The sequence below is a fragment of the Lissotriton helveticus genome, chromosome 10 (genome assembly GCF_964261635.1).
Source record: "Lissotriton helveticus chromosome 10, aLisHel1.1, whole genome shotgun sequence".
Lineage (NCBI taxonomy): Eukaryota > Metazoa > Chordata > Amphibia > Caudata > Salamandridae > Lissotriton > Lissotriton helveticus.
In genome coordinates this window covers 695,596,922-695,621,238 of record NC_136071.1, presented here as the reverse complement: position 1 = coordinate 695,621,238, position 24,317 = coordinate 695,596,922, and positions in this window count along the sequence as shown.

The window sequence follows — 24,317 nt, the reverse complement described above, 5'->3', positions numbered from 1 at the left end:
TTCCCAGTCTTCAGGTCAGAGTGTACTGATGGGTGCTTAAAGCTACTTCTTTAAAGATGATGCATTGCTCTTGTCCTTCATCAAAGCACTCTCTGGGGACACTCTCTCACCCCTAGTCAAAATTGTCCATACTTCTCTCATGGAACGGTCCCAAGACTCTCAAGATAGGCCTGCAACTCCCAAAGAATCATATACAAGGCCCTGATGACCTTGCCAACTACCAGCAGATTACTCACCAACCATTCGTCAGCAAGATGATTAAAAAGCAGTCTATGTTCAACTCAAAAATCACATAAGTGCTTATGACTACCAATCTGGCTGGTGAGCACGCAGCAGCACAGATACCGCTACCTTGCACATCATAGACAGTGCCCTCTTGGCCACAGATGAAGATCACCCCTATCACTTGATATTTCTGACCCATTTTGCAGCCTTTGACACAATCAACCATCCCACCCTTATGCACACCCTGGAGTCTTGATTGTGATTCACCACCAACATCCTTCACTAGTTCCCCTCCCATGCTGCAACGAATACCAGTTTGTTCGGTAGGGCATTTCTTGGTCCCAAAAATCCCAAAAGATCCCTATCACTTGCGGAGTCCCCCAGGGTTCCATGCTGTCCCTTTTCATCTTCAACCGCTACATGGAACCACCTAAATATCTACTAGAAGATAACCGCCTCAAGCTTCACCAATATACCGTTGATATGGAACTCTATTCAAAAGTTTCCTCTGCTTCAGTTATCCAGTGACTCAAACCCAGACTGCAAATCATCCAGGCCTGGATGCCCAGAGTGTACCTGAAGCTCAACCCAACCAAGACATAATTCATGTTATTTGCAAAGAATAACAAACAAGCAACAGTACAAATCTGGGTCAGTGAAATAAACCTTGGTGGTTTTGAACGCATATTTTAATCAAATAGTAAGTTGCTTGGGTTTACTCCGGAGTCCTACCTCACCCTCAAGGAACACATTGTAAAAAAACAAAGGCGGCCAGGGACCAACTCTCGCCTCAAAAGGAAGTGAAACTCTTTCATCCACAAAACGACTCCAGAACTGATGATAAAACCCTCATACTTTTGTATTCGGATAGTGGTAAAGCCTTGCTTCATGGCCTCCCAGGTTCCACGGTGCAAGCCCTTATCAGCAACCCACATTTCAGAGTTCATCTTATCCAGGGCCTGAAGAAATATGATCGATCATCCCCATCCTGATGGAACTATATTGGCTCCCTTTACCAGAATCACCATCTTCAAAATCAATTGCTTCATTTACAAAGCTGTCACGAACAGCAGCTAGGCTGACTTTCCAACAAGCTTACCCTCTCTGGTGGTTGTCGACACACCTGCAGCCAGTACACCATCATATTGTAGAATAAGAAGTGTAAGAAAGAAAAACTAAGGCACCAGGCCCTTTCCATTTATGCACCCTGGAAAAGGAACATCATTTCTGTATCCACCAGAACCACCCCAACGCTGCTCAAATTTAGGCAAGATCTGAAGTCACACCACTTTAAAGAACATTAACCCTCCTGCAAATACCTCTCCTATCACTTGTGGACTTCATCCTTTTTTTTTTACCCTGTGCAGTGTTCGCAGCCTTTTAGCTACGTCAGCACTTTAGAAATAACACACACATATACATACATACAGTTGTGTGAATAAAGCTAAATCACATTTCTGATTGTGGCTTCAGCTGTTGCCTTGCTAATTATGCAAATAGTTGTGTGTTAGCAAGGTCTAGTGTCTGTATTTAGAATAACCTAAATTGAAGTCTTCACCCAAGAACTAAGGTGTTTGCCTTGACCAGGATATGTAATTGGTTATTTAGAGCTGAGTCTAGCTAAACCAACCCTCTCTCTGGACTCAGTAGTGATATGCTCAGTGACGCCGATCAGACCTCATATATACTGTACGGGTAGAGACACAAATGTGAAAGCTAAGAGGACAATTCCCTTGTATAAAGCTTTGAGAGAAATTCCAAATTTGAACCTGCATTCTCCCATAATCACCCTGTAAACCGAACAAACAAATTACACTTGGATCATACTAATGAGTACAATCATTTTGCGAAGCATTCCTTGGTTCTTGTCCGTTCCTGTCTGTCTCAAATTATTGCTTAGCTGATACCTACCTGCATTGATCTTTATGGAACATAAACAGGTACCAATGGCAAAGTCTCATAAGACCAGAAATTGCCAGGTCCAGGTAGCATAACACTGTTTAAAGTCTCCTTGCACTGTAATTCCCATTTGCATCAAGACATGGAACTGTTTAGACACTCCACTGCGATTTTGGAACCCATGTTTCGGTATCGGTGATTGTATATGGGGCATTTCCACTCCGTCACAGATGATCCCTAACTCATGCTGCAAGCGAGCAACATAATGCGGATAACCCCTATTTTGCTTCAATAATACACCCAAACGTAACTGCTTTCTGCACCCTGTGGCTGTAACCATGAGTCTCCACCGGATCTGCTAAATCTTTTGATGTTTTGTAAATTTTATCAGTTTCCCCGGGATATTTTTATCATTCCTATTTTATAGAGGATGAATTTTAAGCAGGTTTACCCTGCGCTTATTTAGTTACAAATGTTACAGGAAGATCGTATTCCTTTTGTTCTCAGCGTTTTGAAATCTGCTATGAAGGCTGGTCTTGTCTCAACTGAATGGTCAAAGGGATTGTGTATTTAACTCTGTATTTATAGATCTTTGCTTGTTTTAGGATTATCATGTGATGAACTGTGCACATTTTTATGGACTTTCATATATTGGTAAGTTTTATGGTTTTAAATGCTAAAACCGAATAAAGTTTGGTTTTGATTTGATTTGAAATGCTTTCTGCAGCTCTATGATATCATAGCTAAGTATCATCAAATGCTACCAACGTATCGTGATGGGCATCAACTGTGTTGACCTGGGGCAGACCAGACCCACTCCATAAAGTAGAAATAATCTAAACCAATAAGTCCTCCCTTGTTTTGACTAAGTTAGTGCAGGGCATTTGCAACCTATTTGAATATCCTGAGGCAGACTCCTTTGTTTTTATAGTGGAGGCACAAGATTTAGGGCCAGATTTATAATCTGATGGATGGCCCGTTTCTCCACCTAGAATGATGAAGTAAAGGTAGCCAGCCCGGGATGGGGGCATGCAGCCCCCCCTCCCAGGGCAGATTTAAGCACCGGGGACTCAATCACTGGAATACCAACACTTTTTTTTTTTTTTAAGAGGATGGGGTTATGTGGCCTTCCTCCCTGGGTCTTATTTGTCCCCTGGAACCCCAACCCCAGGAATCGCTGCTTAATTGTAAAGGGAGGGGGCACACAGATCCCCTCCCTGGATACATTTAGGCCCCAGAGACCCCATCCCCCAGGTCCCGGCTAATTAGGCAATGGGAAGAGGGCAGCATGGGGATCTCATTCAATGGTGCACACTAGAACTGGAAAAAGGGGGAGGGCCATGCAGCCCCCCCCCCCCGAGCCTATTTTGGCCCCGGGGAGCCCATCCCCTGGATCCCAGTCAATAAACGGTGGGTGCCCTGGAGCCCAACCAGGGCACCCACTGCATCTTGGTTGGGGGCCGCAGGGAGAGTCCCAATGCTACTGCGGCCAAAGCCAGCTCCCCATCTTCAGTGGGAGCAGGCATTGCACCCACCTGCAGGGAACAACAAAAAATGCTACTCCCAGTGGGTGGGAGCAAGTTTTTTTTATCTGTTTCCTTGCCCGCTTCAGTGCAAGCAGGGCAACAAATGAAAGTCTGCTCCCAGCAGACAGGAGTATTTTTCAACTTAGTGTTTGCTCTTGCATGGCTGGAGCTTCGAAATTGCTCCTGCAAAGCAAGAGCAAACACAGGTCTTCCTGCCCGCACCAATATGGGCAGGGAAACTGCTATGTCCCAAGGGTGGGCACTACAGGAAATAACTGAAGCGGGTCCTGGAGGATTAATGGCTCTGGGAGGGGCCCCTTCCCTCTTGAACTTGCGGCTGGGGCCCTGGGAATGGGGTCACTGGGGCTGATAGCCTGGGAAGGGGGGCTGTGTATCCCCTTCCCCCTTTTATAACAGGGCCGGAGGGATGGTTTCACCGGCTCTGAAATTGACCCGGGAGGAGGACAAGGTGGTCCCCTCCTAGGGAGATTTCAGCTCCGGTTACCCCATCCCCTTAGGCTCTGCTGATTTAGAAAATGGGGCGGGGGTGGTGTGGGGCCCCCTACAGGGACACTATGCCCCAGACACTGCACAGACTCTGCGCAGCTTTATAAATCTCATTACTTGAGATTTATGAATCTGCGCATAGCCACACAAAGTGGCCTTTTGTGGCTTCATAAATATAATTTTTCATTTGTATCATTTAAGAGTGATGCAGCGGGACTCATAAATATGCCCGAAGTCTGCTCCCCGCCGGCAAGAGCATGAGCTGTGAGCAGCCTTGCACTGAAGTGGGCAGGGAAACTGATTCAAATATTGCTCTAACACACAGGGAGCAGCATATTTAACTGCTCCCTGTGGGTGGGAGCAATGCCGGCTCCTGCTGGAGGTAGGGAGCAAGCTAGAGTTCTGGAGACTTTGGAGCTCCCCTGCAGCCCAAACAAGGAGATGGTGGGGCACCACGACACCCATCCTTTATTAACCGGGCCCAGGGGATGCGTTTCCACGGCCAAAGTCAGCCAGGGGAGAGGACTGTTGGCCCCCCTTGCAATTTAAAAACATGGAGGGCCCAGGGCCCACATTGGGCTGGGGATGGGGGTTGTGTGCCCTCCTCCACATTTACAGTATGGCCGAGCCCCGGGAGATGGGTTCCCAGAGCTGAAATCAGCCCAGGATAGGGGCTGCGTGTCCCCCATCCTCCATAAATCCAGTGGTGGACCCTGGGGGATGGGGTCCCTGGAGCTGAAATCAGCCCAGGAGGGGGTCTGTGTGCCCCATGCCTGGGTTGGCTGCCGTGACCAGGCCCTGCGCCAACCCCCGCTGCGTTTTGCATGCATCATGGGGTTGGCTACAAGCAAGGGGATGGCCACAAGACCTGGCCTCAAGCCTTTGGTCATGCGTGGAGGCAGTTGGATTAACATATTCTAATTAAATACTACTTAAGGTTAAAAAAAAACTAGACTTTCAATGACAAAGCCAAAGGTTACAGGACGTTATAATTAGGAAATATCATAAAAAACGGTAGGAATTCATTGAAAAAAATAAAGGTTACAAGGACGTTCTAGTCGGGCCCTCAGTTAGCAATTGCATTTCAGGTGACTTTAAAAAAACGGTTGCAAAAAGAACAATTGATGGACAGAATGCAGAACATTTTCATACATTCCCCCCAGTACAGAGATCTGGACCTAAATCCATTGTTTTTTGCTCACCATGCCATTCCAGTTTGAACCCTGCCATTTGCAAATCAGTCTTGACCCTGTGCCCAATGGGAACAGTCCAGACCGAACTGCCAGCCCAGGTCCTCCCTGGACTGGAAACAAGCATCCTAGGACTGTTTTGCCACTGCATTCAAGCTAGCTTGGCTGATGAAGGGTGTTACCCAGAAACTAGTCCCAGGATGTTTGTTTCCGGTTCAGGGAAGACCTGGCTTGGGAGTTCGGTCTGTACTGTTCACATGAGGCACAGGGTCAAGACTGCTTTGCATATAGCTGGGTCTGAACTGAGGTGGCGAAGTGAGCTAAAGAATGATGATGGATTCAACCCAGATCTGTGACTGGGGGTTAGTGCCTGAAAAGTTTTGGCACTCCTTGTGTTTGCTTTAAAAAAAAGGTGTCACAATGCCCAGATCATGGCAAGCCTTTACACATCTACTGGGACTTGAGGAAGCTATGGTTGACTCTTGTGTGTGAGTTATCAGCAGTTCTATCACAGATGCTAAGTCTTATACATTTGTGTTTTGACTGAGACATGCCATTTCTATTTGTGTTCTCTGATCTAGGCTAAATGGTGTCTTTTAGAAGTCTCACTTAACTCTACATCTACATGTTGATGTATGTTCAAGCTGCCTTGGGTGAGGTTACATTTCACTGAGCAACAAACATGGAGATATCAACCTGATGCTTTATTGTTCACAGTTAAAAATATTTAAGAAAAGTCCAGTAAAAAAATTGCTAGCATGGCCTGACTATAACAGGTTTACCCCAGGAAGAATACATGATTTTTTAAATATATATATATAAATATATGTCAAGGTTCACGTTGCCAAAAGATTTAGGATGCACTCTCCATTTGTTCAAATAAGGCTGCAGCGTTCTCTGCCACACACAGGTAAAGTATGATGCCTGACGCGTTTCGAACAAGTAGTTCTTCCTCATAGGCAGAGCGAACTTTTTTGATTCAGGAGGCAAAGACCGCTGCTTAAGATATAACCCATCTCTTTAATAGCCCCCAGGTGGAGCCTTGTAGAAATTACGCTTTGCATTCTGGGATCAGCAGTCCATGCATATTAACCTTGAAGATCATCAGCTTCAAAAAGTCACTCACAATGTACAAAAGAACAATAGTGCCATTAATGGGCCATCCGTGCAAGGCAGATGACGCTGCAAATCATCTAGCACCAACAAACTGGATCCAAAACAGCCCCAACATCAAGGGCCGTCGGCCGCGTTATCAGCGGTTGGTGCAATACCCGCGGTATGGCTACCGCGTAATACATCAAGGTTCACGTTGCCAAAAGCTTTAGGATGCACTCTCCATTTGTTCAAATAAGGCTGCAGCGTTCTCTGCCACACACAGGTAAAGTATGATGCCTGACGCGTTTCGAAAAAGTAGTTCTTCCTCATAGGCAGAGCGAACTTTTTTGATTCAGGAGGCAAAGACCGCTGCTTAAGATATAACCCATCTCTTTAATTGCCCCCAGGTGGAGCCTTGTAGAAATTACGCTTTGCATTCTGGGATCAGCAGTCCATGCATATTAACCTTGAAGATCATCAGCTTCAAAAAGTCACTCACAATGTACAAAAGAACATATATATAAATATATGTATGCATAATAACTGGAAAAAGCAATGGTTAAAGTAACGTTATAGTTACGTGAATATGTCCGTAACATTAACATTGTGAGCTAAAAAACACAGAAATTCACCAGTTATATTTATATATCAGATTTGGGATAATTAGCAGTGCATGGCAAGGCAGCGAGTTATAGTTACCTTAAGGCAAGAGTTATAGCATCTTGAGATAAGTATAACAATAATTGCTAAATTGCTATGGTTTGTGTATGTAAAAGCTGATCTTAATTATAACATTCCTGTAACCTTTCATTGTTTAGTGACTTTCTGAGTTTTTTTTAAATTCTACTTCCTAACTATAACATCCTTGGAAACTTTTTTTTTTAGTGTGTGTATATATATATATTCACTGAAAAAACCATAGGTTTCAGGCCTTGTATAGTTAGGAATCAGCATTTAAAAAACCTTTGAAATTCACTGAAAAAACCATAGGTTTCAGGAGTTATATAGTTAGGAATTAGTTTTTAAAAAACCTTTGAAATTCACTCAAAAAACTATAAGTTTTAGTGGTGTTATAGTTAGCTGGACATTTTACTCATACAAAACCAATTAAATTGCTCCAATATAGTTAGTTCTACTAACTATATTTCGCGCACCCGCAATCCACTGCTGATGATGTCACATATTAGATCATTCATGACATGGTCAGTGACATCACTGATGACATCTCAAATGACATCACTGATGACATCATCCAGTGAATGTGGTTTGCTTCGTTATTTAAATATGCATTATATATATAGCAATTTACATTGAAGAATGAGTGGATATATATAAATAAATATTTGGATGGGGGATTTAGTAGCAGTGTAATTGACTGTTTACTTGACCAATTTATAATGTCTCGCTAAATATAGTGGATAGTGACTAAACTGTGTGAATATCTGTATCACTTTGTCAGTTGTTGTGTAAACTGATTCTACAGTTGGGTACTAGCTATGTGAAAGTCTATATTAGTTATTGATTAGTTAACTGAGTATTTATATGGGAGTGTGAAAGTGTGTGTGGTTCGGTGGGGGGTGTGTGACTGTCCAAAGATGTGTGAATAGTTGATTCAGTAGATATATGAAGTTAAAACTACATGTTCTAACAGTTTGGGTGAGGGAATCTCTTTATGGGTGTGGTGATGAGCAAATATATTTCTCAAAGGTACAGGTCCAACAAACTAGAAAAATAAAAGCCAGTGTATGTGTCAGTTGTTGTATATAAATAAGTATACATAAGACACAATGATTGTGTGAGTGACTGTATGGATAACTGTATACTTGTAATAATGATTTTATAATTCACTTAGTATGACTTACTATCTAAATGAATAGAAGAAGTGGTGTTTGTATAAGTGTTTTGCTAAGTAAATATGTAAGTATGATCCATTGTTTGCATAAGTGAGTAGGATGACTTCATATGTGAATAGGATGCGAGATGTTGTTTAATGTCGATATAGATGTATATGTATTTTTGATAGTGTTCAATTGTTCATTGACAGCATGTATGAGTGAATCCATAGGTAAGTCATTAGATGTGTGTATACATCTATGAATCACTGAGTGGATTTTTAGATACTTGTATTGCTGTGACAATGGATTTAAATATGATACTCTGTATTTTACAAACAGTGATGAAAAATTGTATTAGTGTATGAAAAGGTGTATGTGATTGTCACGTGGAGGATGTCATCAGTGATGTCATTTGAGATGTCATCAGTGATGTCACTGACCATGTCATGAATGTTCTAATATGTGACATCATCAGCAGTGGATTGAGGGTGCGCGAAATATAGTTAGTACAACTAACTATATAGGAGCAATTTCATTGGTTTTGTACACCACTAAAACTTATAGTTTTTTGAGTGAATTTCAAAGGTTTTTTAAAAACTAATTCCTAACTATAGAACTCCTGAAACCTATGTTTTTTTCAGTGAATTTCAAAGGTTTTTTAAATGCTGATTTCTAACTATATAAGGCCTGAAACCTATGGTTTTTTCAGTGAATTTCAAAGGTTTTTTAAATGCTAATTCCTAACTATATAAGGCCTGAAACCTATGGTTTTTTCAGTGACTTTCAAAGGTTTTTTAAATGCTAATTCCTAACTATATAAGGCCTGAAACCTATGGTTTTTTCAGTGTTTAAAAAAAAAATTGATTGGTTAACTGGTTTATTAAGTGTATCTTAGTGAATACATATATTAGCGAGTAATGTTTAAATATTTAAATATATGCATGAGTGATGTAATATGTGACGTCATCAGCAGTGCATTGAAGACGTGCAAGTTATAGTGAGTCCAACTAACTATAACGTGGGAATTTCAATGGTTTTATGCGAGTACAATTTCCAGCTAACTATAAGTGGTGTGAAACCTATGGTTTTTTCAGTGAATTTCAAAGGTTTTTTAAATGCTAATTCCTAACTATAACTGGTGTGTAACCTATGGTTTTTTTCAGTGAATATATATATATATATAAAATTTCTATGGCAAAATGAAACCCCTCATTTTTTTCCTTTTCAAATTAAATGTATTAAGTGTTACCACTTTATTCCAATCAAGATGACTTCAGGTGTGCCATACTTTTGTCATAAGTAAGACTGTTAGTGTTCTAGTTGTTCTTTAGAACACTCTGGGACATTCTGTCATTGGGCTATAGTTGGGCTACATCTGGCTGATATTTGGGCTACATTTGGGCTCTTTTGTTTCTGGTGTCCATCTCGGGAGACTGCATATCAGATTTTTTTAATGAAATATAAGAGGATTTGAGAAGTCACTCAAAATGTGCCCTAATTTTTCTTTCTTCAGCACTAATCATAATTTCTATGGCAAAATGAACCCCCTCATTTTGTTCCTTTGCAAATTAAATGTTTTAAGTGTTAACACTTTATTCCAATCAAGATGACTTCAGGTGTGCCATGCTTTCGTCATAAGTAAGACTGTTAGCGCTCTAGTTGTTCTTTAGAACACTCTGGGACATTCTGTCATTGGGCTATAGTTGGGCTACATCTGACTGATATTTGGGCTACATTTGTTTTTTTTATCTCTGGTGGACATCTTTGGGCTACATTGGGCTACATTGGGCTACATTTGGGCTCTAACATATATATAGCCCAATGTAGCCCAATATATATTTTTTCAAAGTTAATTTTCGTAAAAACCACTGGAGCACATATCTTGAGACATAGCAAAGGCACATCGGGCTACCCGTCCCTACAATTTTGCCAAGTTTGGTGGAAAACCATTCAGCCGTTCGGGCTAAAAGTGAGTCCAACCGCCCTATGGAAATTAACATGGGGAAAACACGTTTTGGGACCCCCCTTTTATCTCGGCCCCCGCTTGACGCTTCAGGGAAGGAGCGGAGCGCCGCGAGGCAAAGTTAAGGAAAATTTCAGGAAGATTTCTCAACCGGCGCCAAAGTTATTCCCAATAGAATGTTGCGATTTCCCTATGGAAAACAATCCTAACTATATATACCTACTGGCTATCGCCAGTAGGTAATATATATATATATATATATGAGGCAGGACTGTTAAAATCACGTGCACTTTACATCATCACCACAAATGGATGCCATTGATGAAGGGATCGTAATCCCGAAACCGGTCTGGCTAGAAATTCGATGGTGATACTTTGTCTGCATCTCCTGCTGGCTGCTGTTTCATTAAAGAAATGGATTTATTCAACGCCGATCTTGTGGTTTCCTTCCTTTTCGGGGCTAAACTGTGTGTTTAATTTTGAGCGGCTGAGCCCAGCCGCGGAAGGATAACCTGCCGTTTTCACGGACCGTGTGATGGCGCCTTAAGGGTGTCATTGAATTGCGGGAGACCGGCTGTCCAGAAGCAGCAGAATAAACGCAACAGGACATTACAGCGAAGTTTTTTCACCAGCCCACATGGGTTTGAACTGCGCTTTTTTAATACCTTTGTCAGTGATGAACTCACTTGAGACTCTTAATCAAATGTGCACTACGAGATCCAGGAGGCCGCTTTTTGCGACCACGCCCACTGAGGCAGGACTGTTAAAATCACGTGCACTTTACATCATCACCACAAATGGATGCCATTGATGAAGGGATCGTAATCCCGAAACCGGTCTGGCTAGAAATTCGATGGTGATACTTTGTCTGCATCTCCTGCTGGCTGCTGTTTCATTAAAGAAATGGATTTATTCAACGCCGATCTTGTGGTTTCCTTCCTTTTCGGGGCTAAACTGTGTGTTTAATATATATATATTTATATATATATATATATATATATATATATATATATATATATATATATACCTTAAATGTGGCAGGGAGAAGGGTCTTGGTCAGGAAAGCACGCTTTTGTTTATTTGTTGTGAATCCGTTCAGTAGTTTTTGAGAAATATCGAAATTTACAGATATCGAGGAATTCTGCCATCTGATTGGCTGAGGCGTTACAAGCACAACCTTGCTGCTGATTGGCTCCAAGCGCTGCAAGCGTTTGCAACTAGGAAGTATTGGCCACCCTTTTGTGAGTGCGTTGAAGCAAGTAAGTTGAAAAAAGGGTGGAAAAAGTGGGAAAGAGGAGGGTAGGAGCACTGTAACCTCTGTGGGGTGTTTAGGGTGTGCTATAGAGGGTGTGAAAGTGCTGGGTTATGGAAATTAAGTGAGGTATTGGTGATGTGTGATGTTGCTAAGATGAGCTGGTGCGCGACTCGGGGATTAAAGCGTGAGCCCAAACTGTGCGTCTTATGCTGTGAAGTCATGAGGCCTGGCCGCTGCAGTAGAGTTGTGGAAGTAGTGTCAGCATGTGTTTATACCTAGTAGGATGAACTACTGATCTGTACTGGTGTGAAAGACCTGTGGTACATAAAATATCTGAGGTATTGTCTAGAGTCTCATGGAACTAGGAAGTGTTGGCCGCCATTTTGTGATTTCATTGAAGCGAGTAAGGGGGAAAAAGGGCGAAATACCTAGGAAAGAGGAGGGTAGGAGGGATATTTAGGGTGTGGTATACATGGGGTGCGAAGCAAACTACTCATATCTACAGGTCTGAAAGCGCTGGGCTATGGAAATTAAGTGAGTTATTGCGTAGAATCTGATTCTGCTAAGGTGAGGTGGTGTGGGACTCGGGGATTAAAGCGTGAGCCCAAATTTTCTGTCTTATGCTGTGAAGTCATGTGCCGTGGCCGTGCATTATACCTGTGGAGGTAGTGTCAGCATGTTTTATATCTACTAGGATGAACTACTGACCCGTACTGGTCTGAAAGTCCTGGGTACGGAAAATATGTGAGGTATTGTGTAGAGTCTCATGGTGCTAAGCTGAGCTGCAGCCGGACTCTGGGATGAAAGCGTGAGCCCAGACTGTGTGTCAAATGCTGTGAAGTTATGTCCCCTGGTCGCTATGCCATATCTGCCCAAGTAGTGTCAGCATGTAGCTATAGCTGCTCGGAGGAACTTTTGTTTTGTATACTGTAGCTTGTGTATGGTGTTTAGGGGGTGTTATAGAGGGAGTGTAAAGGTAAATTTGCACTTATCAAATCAATTCGTTATTTGTGAAGTGCTAAGTACTTACTCCTAAGGGTCTGATGGCGCTGCGGGAGTAAACTGAGTTGCTGACGGACTCTGGGTAAAGCTGTTGAACTACTGACCCCTACCAGTCTGAAAGTGCTGGCTACGGAAATTAAGTGAGGTATTGCGTTGAGTGTGATGCTGTTAAATTGAGCTGCTGCTGGAGTCAGGGATGAAACCGTGAACCTAAACTGTGTGTGCTATGCTGTGAAGTCATGTGCTCTGGGCGCTGTGTCACACCTGTCCAACTTGTATATGGTGCTTAGGTGGTGTTGTATAGGGAGTGCGAAGGTAAATCAATACGGTATTTGTAAAGCGCAAACTACTCACCCCTATGGGTGAGTAGAGCTGAGGATCAAAGAGAGAGCTCTGTGCTGGAAAGTGAAATGGTCTGGCTTCTGTGCCACAGCTGTGTGGAGAAAAAATGTTGGCAAGGGTCCAGGAGTTGCCATTATGTGGTTCTAAAATAAGGGGCCTAAGTTGTAAGTTATAGGGTGGCTCTAAAAAGAGACCTTGAGTTCATTAGTTGGAGCTACATATAAGTGCGGAAGCACAGCTTCAAGTTATTCAGGAAAACTCGATTTCCCTGATCTGTGAAGTGTACTCCATCACTTCTGTACATATCTGCCATATGAAAACATATGTTGTTGTTGTTGCATATGGACCCCATTTTTTGGTCTTTGAGGTATGCAGACACAGCTTTGTTCACTTTCTTCCGAGATTTTTCAATCTGAGGACAAAATTGTTTGGACCATTTCCACTTTTGTCTTTGGGATAGAATGGAATATACAAAGACAGTTTGATGCAAAAGTAATCTCAATTGTCAAAGGGTGTCCTTTATAAGCATTTCCAAACCTATCCCAGTCAATGTGCCTAGGTTGTTTCTACCACAGTGCACAATAGAGGTCAGGGTGTTGTAGATGCAAACAGGTTTTAACCAAAGGCAACAATTAGTGCCACTTTAATCCTCTCTGTGCAAACCATTTAATGTTCACATTTTAAAAAACTAAGTCAATACGTCACTGTTCCGCATACCTCTTGCACCAGAAAACATAGCTATGTCCTACGATGCACACTAACATTTTGAAGGTATGGCTGGAATCTATAGAAAGATGTCTGTAGGTCAAGCAGTTTCTTCGTAGAATAAGAGATATGTTTAAAGATGGGGAACTAGTTTCTTTTCACATATAAAACGGTATCTGATTGGGAGATGAAAAGGATTGTTTTTGAAAAGTAGGGTGCACATTCGTTTTGTGGAAAAGCATCTTTGTGATTGGTTAAGAAAAAGCAGTTTGAACGTGAAGTACATATTATAGGATAAAATTTGCTCAAATCAACCACACCTGCTACTTGTATTTGGAAGGCACAGTTCGAACTTAAAACAATCGTGAACTTTTAACCTGCATGTGCGGTTAAATGTTTGAAGAAATGTTGCAAAAAAATATCGTTAGGTTAAAAAAAATTGATGAACTTTTAACCTCCACGTGTTGTGGAATGTATTAGAAAGTGTTTTGATAGAATACGTTGCATTTCTGAGTTCTATGTGTACTTGAACATTTAAAAAAACGTTATATGAAAAATTAGAAAGACAGTAAAAGAGAGAAGTTTTGAAACCTAAAAGAATCAAGGGACTATTCTAATGTGTTCTTTATGAGTATTTATGTGTGGAGGAGCAAAATTATAGAAAGAAGAACAGCAGGAAGAGGAAGAAGCAGTGAGTGGGGGGACGGGGGAGATGGGCACAATGGCATACATGTACAGTGAAATACAGCACAAGGATAGACAAACAATGGCCACAATGAAACACACCAACTAGGAGCATAAGTCACAGAACTCGGCAGCATCACAGCGCTGAATGAGCATAGAAGTGAAAACCACGCTGCATTCATATAGGATGTGTACAAAGACTGGCCGTGGGTGTTGTTGGATGGGTGCGAGTGTGGTCATCATGTATGAGATGTCCAGCACGTGGCACATGGGCGGGTTCATTGTGTGTTACGTTGCCAAACAGCTGCTCCTCCTTCCCTTGAGCCTCCAAACTTTTGTATCCCGTGCACTCGTACGGCAGAGAATTGTAATGCGTATTTCGGCATGTTGTGCGGTATTCCAACCACACCGTGACACTGCCGTTTTGAGGTGGTGCATGCCACTTTACAACATTGCCAGCTGTGGCCCTTGTGGCAGACTACATCAGAACACAGACACACCTACCACACTTCCTGCACACGGACATATGGGAGACACCCCGTTTCCCTTGCCAGATAGGCACACCCCTGCGCTGAGTTGTGTAGGCCGGACCAGCACACGTGTGTTGTGCTTGCAGGAGTATGCATGCGTAGCTACATGTCCAGGGCCACTGCCAACGCTGAGGTGACATGGGAACATCACACTGTGATGTTGTAGTGCATTTGCTTATTATGCTAACACAATGAGCACACGGACACACTTGCTCAGATGTGGGTTTGGTGGGCGTTGGTGATCCTGGGGTTGTTGCGATGTGTCTTGAGGCCCTCATGGGTATCCTTGTATCGTGCTCATTGACTCTATGGCACCTGTGGGTGTTCTGGTGTGTCTCTTTGCTGTGTTTCTTTTCATGCTGCAGGTAGTCGTCCTGTTTAACACTAGTATAAAGCACGTGTAAAATTCTTGGTGGTAACGTGGGTTATCGCCAGAATTAATTTTGCATTGTAGTTGTGAAAGTTGTGATGTCATTTGTTCGTGTGCAGAACAATATACAGACTGGGTAGTGTATCCCGTTAAGATCCAGCATCTGATGCACTATTTTTAATCAATATAAACACAATGAGATTTCTTCATTGATTTTGTGTGTACACTGTAAGTGCCATGTCTACCTCAGTACAATTCAATATAGGATTTTAGTATTTAGAATAAACCACAAAGGTGCACCTTGTGTCTTTTTGCATGGGAACAGCTACTCTGCATTTCATTATTAGCACTGTAATGCAACTAAAGTTGAGATAAATCTAATACAGTACTTAGAAGTTGGTGCAAACTGGAGAGATTAATAGTATTCCTGCGATAAGTGTTCTAAAATCTAACATCAAGGTGGATACCACCAAATAACAGTAAAAAGAACAAGAAAGAGTCACACAGCAGTTAAGAAAAAAATCAAAAAGGTTTATAATTTTTTTGTCAAACTTTATTTTTTAATAAAGTTACATAAACCATAAACTATTCTCAAATTCTATTTTTTTATTAATATATTTATAAAAAATAAAGCAATAAATAAAATATTTATATGAATATAATAGAAAACAACAAGGTGGAAGATTCCTCTGGGGACCATGGATGTCAACGACAGAGCTTGGAAAATAAAGCACAAAATAAGGACGTGTGTAATGTGCATATGAAAGGGGAAGGAGAGAAACAGAGAAGGAAAAACAAGCCAGAGAGATAAGGAAAGAAAGGGAGTGAGAAAGGGAGAAGGGAGAGAGAGATACAAGGAAAGGACTGAAGAGAGTTAGAGAGAAGAGAGGAAAGAGAGGGAGTGAGTGTGAGAGATTATCGCCTCTAAGCATCGATTAGCAAATAATTACTTGGTGCTATCGGAGTGTGCAGCTGTGGGCGGGCTGCACGTGCCAGTCAAAACCCCGCTGCTCTCAGATGTGTTGCAGAGTCCTGAGTGGCGGACACCACATCACATTGTGTGGGCATATTACAGATGTCGTTGAGTCTTTAATGGTGGAGACCACATTAGCTTCTTCGCAGATCTGATAGATGTCGTTGAGTCGTGTATGGTGGAGACCACTTGAACTTCTGTGTGGCCTGGCATATCTCACAGATGTCGCTGAGTCGTGAGTCGTCAATGGCGGAGAGCACCTTAGGGTTTGGTGCCGCTCAGCTTCTGGAACTCAAGTTAGTGGCATGTGGTGGTAGGCTCCTGATGGCCACATGCGTTTGGGATGGCAGTAACTCTATGTATATGAAGCCCACGCCAAAGGGATGGTAGGCTGCTGACGGCCATATAGTTGAGGGTGCGACTAACGTTATGTGCAAGTTTTCGTGGAGTCTTTATGGTTAAAACCCGTGGACCGTTCACCAGCTAGTGAGCACCAATAATAAAGGATGTGACATTGGCGATCTATTATATTTGCGTAGTCTCATGGCCTGTGCTATATGTGCCAGGTGTGTGTGCAAACCTGTCCTTAGGGTGTGGCCATGAGATGTTGAGGACTAGACCACTGACCTGCACACCAACAGCGAGTACGCCTGCGACAGGTAGCTATGTGGGCCAACGTCGGAATGTAATCGCCGTGGTGGACGACAGAACAGAGCAGGGATAGACACAATGACGTGGATGACTCGTAGTACTGTGTCTGTGAGTCGAGCAGAGGGGCCGCAGCTGTCAGTGTGCGAGCCTGGGTCTGAACTGTTCATAGCTCACACTACATAAGTAAGGAAAAACTATTTTGTGATTCAGTCCGTCAGCTGGCATCTGTCCGAGGCATTTGTGAAAACATATCGGTGTTCTTTCTGTGAGTGATACCCCTTTTGACGCTTCCTCTCCCACATTAGGAGGTAACATACCCTTTTCAGGTCTCGTTAGAGCCAGCGCATGCGCTGGTCTGGTGAGACATTTAGTTAGTGGTATTTCAAAGTGCTACCACCAGCTTTGCTTGGCCACCTGCTTGCGGCCACGCACGCATGCACGCGCGCAGCCGCCATATGGCCATTCAGAGGCACTTTTACAACAGCTCCTGGAGACTGTTCAACAGTTTCACGGCCGCGCGGCCAATGCTTTGTCTCCAGATGCACATTTGCTGGTGTTCTCTCCTCCAGGTACTCAGTCCAATCTCCACAAGATTGAGATTCCCTCCTTTTGAAGTTCCACCGACCCCCCCCCCCACCCCCCACCCCCCGCAGAGGATAGCTGGAGCGCACAGCCTGCTTTTCACCCATTCTTTATCAAGCACTGGCTCTCTTCATGTTTCCAATTGAAAATATCCACTCGGATCACGTGAAGCACGTGGCCTCTGGGTAGATGCACTGTTTTGTTTTAGTTATTGTAACTTGTACTAAGAGGAACCTCGAGGTGTCGCTGAAATCATTAGCCTATGTGACTTGACTCGATTAGTCTGAGGCTGCTTAGACATCCTGAGCTGGATCAGGGCACTGTAACGAGGAGTCTCGAAATAGAATGTTCCTTGTTCTTGGGGAAGATGGAAAGAGAAGCCCTCTGCTGCCCTCTAGTGTACAAGTTAGGTCGTTCTTCTCACTCAATGACTCCTGTGTTCAGCATTTTCCCTATAAAGGGATCCTAAATACTGTTAACTGCGCATAACATTCCTTCTTCGTTTGGCAAGTTTGTTACCAAATAATACCTTTCATAGTTGAAACTCATGTTATTGATTTCAGAAAAACGATAGACTGGCTGGGTCATTTCTGTCAGATTTTAACCTTTGACCTGCAAGGTACAGACATATAGCTCTGCTGCAAATATTTTACCACACAAAACCCTCATGGCGCCTGCAATATCGCAGCTCGCTGGCTAGCCCTCCAGCGTCCTGTGGTGCCCAGGGCCTGTGATTTCTCATTTTAATGCATGTTTGTCGGTACTTGCCCTTTTCAGTAGCAAATGGACGCGCAGTTTCAAGTGTTTTGGCCATGGAGGCCCTGCGCGGCCCAGCTCCTCTGACTGTGTATTTCCTGTCCCATGCCTGCCCCATGCCTGCCCCTTACCTGATCTTCTCGGCCTGGCCTGCCTTCTGTTCCCTCCTAAGCATGCTGCCTTGCTGTCTCCTCACGGCCTTCCCTCACCCTCCACCTCTCTCCATGGCCTGCTCACCCTCTCTCCATGGCCTGCTCACCCCCTCTCCTCGGCTTGCCCACCCTCTTTCCTCGGCCTACCCACCTCTCTCAACGGGCCGCCCATCCCCCTGCTCTCTCCACGGCCTGCCCACTCTCCTGCTCTCTCCATGTCCTGCCCACCCTCCTGCTCTCTCCTCGGCCTGCCCACCCTCTCTCCTCGGCCTGCCCACCTCTCTTCTTGGCCTGCCCACCCTCCACCTTCCCTCCTCGGCCTGCCCACCTTCTCTCCTCGGCCTGCCCACCCACTCTCCGCGGCCTACCCACCTCTCTTCTTGACCTGCCAGCGATATTGCTCTATCCTCGGCCTGACCATCCTCTTGCTGAGCTTGCCCATCCTTCTCCTCCGCCTGCCCTCCACCCTCCCGCTCTCTCCTCAGCCTGCCCTCCACACACTCTCTTCATTCCCTCGGCCTGCCCTCCTCTGGGAGCTCCCACACAAGACCCCTTTGAGTCGAGGCCCCCATGCCAGGCCTGTGCACTCTGTCTTCAAGTGGAGTCTGTGTACCTGGGTACAAGCGGCCCTGTGTGCGAGGCAGGGCCACTTGCACACTAGGGGTCTTTGTGGAGCCTGGCAGGACCGTGGGCAACAGGGGCTGGCTGGCTGTCGGACCCCTCCCTGAGTGCCAGACCCCTCGCACCAGGTCCAGAGGACAGACACATGGACACACTGAGTATGTGCAAGGACAAGCGCACCCGATTTCAAGAAGTCTATCAGACAAACGCCCAAGGACGCAGGCCAGCAAGCTAGCAGGCATGACACAGGCCAATCAGCTAGCAGGCATCAGTGCACACAGGCCGGCAAGCACGCAGGCATGAGTACACACAGGCCTGCAAGCACGCAGGCATAAGTGCACACAGGCCCGCAAGCATGCAGACATCAGTGCACACAGGCCACCAAGCACACAGGCATCCAGTCCACACAGGACAGCAAGCACGCAGGCATCCAGTGCACACAGGCCAGGAAGCACGCAGGCACTGGGAGACTAAAGGTCAGCGCAAAGGAAGTTTGTGTGAGGGTATAGTCTTTGCCACATTTGAAACTGGACACATTAGTATTTTAGTGTGTAGCATTTGCACAGTTTTTCGTATGTTGTTTTGGGACTTATTTTCGCAGGTGCGGACCTACACTATTGAGGTGTACACGGTTGGTGCAGAGTGTTGAATTTGTTGTCATCCTTGGTGTCTTAACTGAATAACCGCAGAGATGCTTTTATCTTGTCTTGTAGTGCGGTGGAGACAATTATGATGGAGGTGGTAGCACAAGAGCCTCACATAATTTAGTTGTAATTAGTTGAGGTTTATAATTTACTTAGCAGGTTCCATGCTATGCTTCAAGCCTTCTCTTCCGAAATAGCAAAAGACATACAAATGATGGATGGAATGCCGAACAAATCAAAACATTATCACCCACAAAACAATTCTTCATTTCCCCTCTACAAATATACTCGCATTCCTTTAGCCATCCATAATTTTTCTATCAACAAGTTGCCACTCTTACCTCTTTTGCACCCCCCACTCTTCCTTATCCATACTCAGCCATTCACCCATACAATCTTCCTTCACACACACAATACTTTTTAAATAACTTTCTTGCATATTACCTTTTAGCACTGTAAACTAACAAGCATTTTTGCTGCATACTCCGACAGTCTGCCGCAGCTCAAACTCATATGTTGCACAAAACTCCATATTGTATTAAAAGTAGCCTGCCACTCGCCAGCTGCAATTACTCAGGTCCACCACAGCATCACTCAGCACTACCACAGCATCATTCAACACCACCACAACATCACTCAGGGCCACCACAGCATCACTCACCTTCACCACAGCATCACTCACCTTCACCACAGCATCACTCAGCACCACCACAGCATCACTCACCTTCACCACAGCATCACTCAGCACCACTATAGCATCACTCAAGAACACCACAGCATCACTCAGTATGACCACAACATCACTATATGCTACCACAGCATCAATTAGCATCGCCACAGCATCAGTCAGCACCACCACAGCATCACTCCGGACCACAACAGCAACACTCAGGGCTAGCACAGCATCGCTCAACGCCACCACAGCATAACTCAGGGCCAGCACAGCATCACTCAACGCCACCACAGCATCACTCAAGAACACCACAGCATCACTCAGTATGACCACAACATCACGATATGCTACCACAGCATCATTTAGCATCGCTACAGCATCAGTCAGCACCACCACAGCATCACTCCGGACCACAACAGCAATACTCAGGGCTAGCACAGCATCGCTCAACGCCACCACAGCATAACTCAGGGCCAGCACAGCATCAGTCAACGTCACCACAGCATAACTCAGGGCCAGCACAGCATCACCTAATGACACAACAGCATCACTCATTGCTTCTTACACTTTTTAATTGCAACTTCCCACCATGCTGCACAGCAGCCACACTTCTCTACTGCACAGCTTAGAAACATTGGTTAAATCAATAGCTCTACCTAAACACTTATAAGGCCCCCCAATGCATAGCTGATAGGTCTCGCCTTTGGGACATTATAAGTGTTTAGTTATCCAGCACAATATCCTTGATTAAACAACATTAAGTGTTGCATGGCTAAACACGTATAAGGTCCCAAAAGCGAGACCTAACCTATTGGCTATGCCAATGCTTGTTTCACATTATCAACATACCCCCAACAACCTTCTTGGGCCAGAAGTATCTCTGTGTGGTTGAACAAAGAAGAATCTGAGTCATGTATAGATTTACATATAAAAAAAAATATTTAAAGAAAAGAAGAACAAATAAGACTGAAGGGAGTCTGGTGCTGTGGTCGCTGCTACGAAGTTGGGGTCACTACTGTTCAGGACACAGTTAGATGTGTGGGATGTGTTTGTGTTAAATAGGGTTAGTGGTACCAGAAGCATTGAGAGTGTAGGAGCTTGTGATAATGTTTGATGTGGACGGGTTGCACTGCGTACTGGAGTGGGTCATGTGGAATTGGGACTGTATTTGAATTGTGAGGACTGCTGACTGTAGTGTATGTCGGAGGTAGCGATGAGGAAGGGCCTACAGCCTTGTGCATACATTAGTGGGGTCACCGGCCTGCGTTTTGCATGTTCAGTGGCACCACTTGTCGGCAGACTTCAATCTGTAAATATTCCTCACGAATCGTAGGGAGTGAGGTGCTGTGGTCGCAGACACGAAGTTGGGGTCACTGCTGTTCAGGACTCAGGACACAGTTACACATGTGGGATCGTCTTGTGTTGAAAACGTTTAGTGGCACCATGTGTCGACGGTCTTTCACAGTGTAGGTCAGAGGTAGCAGTGAGCAAGGGTCATAGCCATGTGCATACGCTGGTGGCCCCAGCAGCCTGTGTTGTAGAGGTTCAGTGGCACCACGTGTCGCTGGCCTTCCATATGCAAATATCTTTCATTGATTGAAGGGAGTCTGGTGCTGTGGACGCTGCCACGAAGTTGGGGTCGCTGCCATTCAGGACTCGGGAACCAGTTACACATGTGGGATCTGCTTGCGTTGAACAGGGTTAGTTTGCACCACGTGTCGCCGGTGTTCCACAGTGCAAGCCAGAGGCAGCGGTTAGCAAAGGTCCACAGGCAGGTGACGCTGACTTGAGCTGCACAGATTGGGAGCATTTGGTCTTCTTAACCCATTATAGTCTCTTACACAATTTGCATTGCTACTAATCTTGAATTGTGAACCGTGTAACCCCGGTGTGTGGCGTTGAGTTGAGCAGTACAGTTAGTGGCACCTGGAGCACTCAACGTGTGCGCACACTGCGGTAATGTGTGGTCCCGGCGGGCCGCACTGGGCGCAATGTCTTTTGTCTAATGAATTCTGCCTTAATAAGGGTACATGGTGATGACTTATGGTGCAGTGAGTTAGTAGCACCTGAAGCACACACCGTGTGTGCAGTCTGTGATGATGCGTGGTCCAGACGGGTCGCACTGGGAGCAATGTCTTTTTTCTAATGAATTCTGCCTTGATAAGGCCGCGTGGCGATGACTTATGGTGCAGTGAGTTAGTAGCACCTGAAGCAAACAGCGTGTGCGCACCCTGCGATGATGCGTGGTACGGGCGGGTCACACTGGGAGCAACGTGTCTTGCGAACTGGACTGAGTCATCTGCAATCGCTACTGCATCTGAATTGTGAGCCCTGCTGTCCGCAGTGTAGATTAAAGGCAGTAGTCGATACAGACATAAGTCTGCAGTGCTGTGCCACTAGGTTCGAAGGGGGCCTGTGTCAAAGAGGCCCACCTGCATGCAGGCAGGCATATGGCAGGGTGAGGGCCGCCGTTCTGCAGAGTCGCTGGTCTTCCTACAAGTGAACCAGGCACAGATTGGGATCATTTGGTCTTCTTAACCCATTATAGTCTCTTACATAATTTGGGTCGCTACTAATCTTGAATTGTGAACCATGTAACCCCAGTGTAGGGCGCAGGCAGCGGTCAGGATGGGCGCAAAGCCACGTGGTGTTGAGTTGAACTGCACAGTTAGTTGCACCTGAAGTACTCTGCGTGTGCGCACACTGCGATGATACTTGGTCTCGGTGGCCCGCAGTGGGAGCAATGTCTTGACTTGATAAGGCCATGTGGTGATGATTTATGGTGCAGTGAGTTAGTAGCAGCTAAAGCACACAGCGTGTGCGCATTCTGCGATGATGCGTGGACCCCGCGGGCCACACTGGGAGCAACGTGTCTTGGGTACTGGACTGCGTCATCTGTAATCGCCACTGCATCTGAATTGTGAGCCCTGCTGTCCGCAGTGTAGATCGAGGGCAGTAGTTAGCATACCATCAAGCAATGCTTTTTGTTACTTCTTCTTGACAAAATCAGAGGACGTAGAGTACAATTCTCTCTGCATTTAATAAATCAAGGCTGAATTTAATGCTGTCGGTAGTGTAGATCCAAAGCTGAATTCAAGTTGTGAACCCTGCTGTCCGCAGTGCAGATTGAAGGTAGTTGTTATCATAGACATTGAGGAATGGTTTTTGTTACTTCTTGACAAAATCCGAGGACATAGAGTACAGTTCTCTGTGTAATTAATAAATCAAGGCAGTAGTCGGTACAGACATAAGTCTGCGGTGTGGTGGCGCTGGGTTTGCAGGGGGCTTGTGTCGTGGAGGCCCGCGGTCATGGCGGGAGCCACATTCCAGTGTGCGGGTCACCGCTCTGGCAGACTATTTTGTCTTCGCACAAGTGAACCACGCCGAGGTTGTGTCCTATGTATTTATACTCTTACACTGGAGTTGCATACATTGGACCAGCCCACTTTGCTTCCGCTTCGAGGGGGGGACAACACAGCTACATGACCGAGATCTTCCCCAGTGTCTGAGGTAATGTGGTTGCGCCACTGTGCAGTACACTACACTTATCAATACTATATCTCCACATTTAGAGGTTTGTGGTTTGTATAGTGAGTTCTCTGCAGCACATCGCCAGTACACTTGGGATTGTGTGAATTATTGTTGATGGGCGAGTTTCCTCTTTCACACATAGTTGGTTGCCACATCTCCGAACATTCAGCTATTGTGCAGTTGAGGGGATATGGTATTTTGGGAAGGTCAGTTGTCATGTTTTGCGCTGCCTTGGTAGTAGTATAGGGGGAGTGGTCCGGGGGGGAGGTTCTGGTGGTGGTGGCGGCGCTGGGTGTTGTGGCTTTGTTGGGTGTCGGAGCTGCATGATTAGTACCTCTATCACGTGTTGGTCTTTAGATGTGGGTGTGAGTTGGGTCTAATTCACGCAGGAGATAGTCGACCTTCTTACACCAGATAAAGGTTGATGTTAATTTGTTACTGGTAAGTAGGGGTATTGCCTGTTTTTAGGTAGCATTGCAGATTTGGCAGGTTGTTGAAAATATGGGGAAGTGGTGTTTTCGTGGTTTGTTTGCACTGGAACGCCTAGTTTGTATATCATCAGTGTTAATTGTGGCTTTGGTTTGTGGCAATCTTGTTGACGGAAGG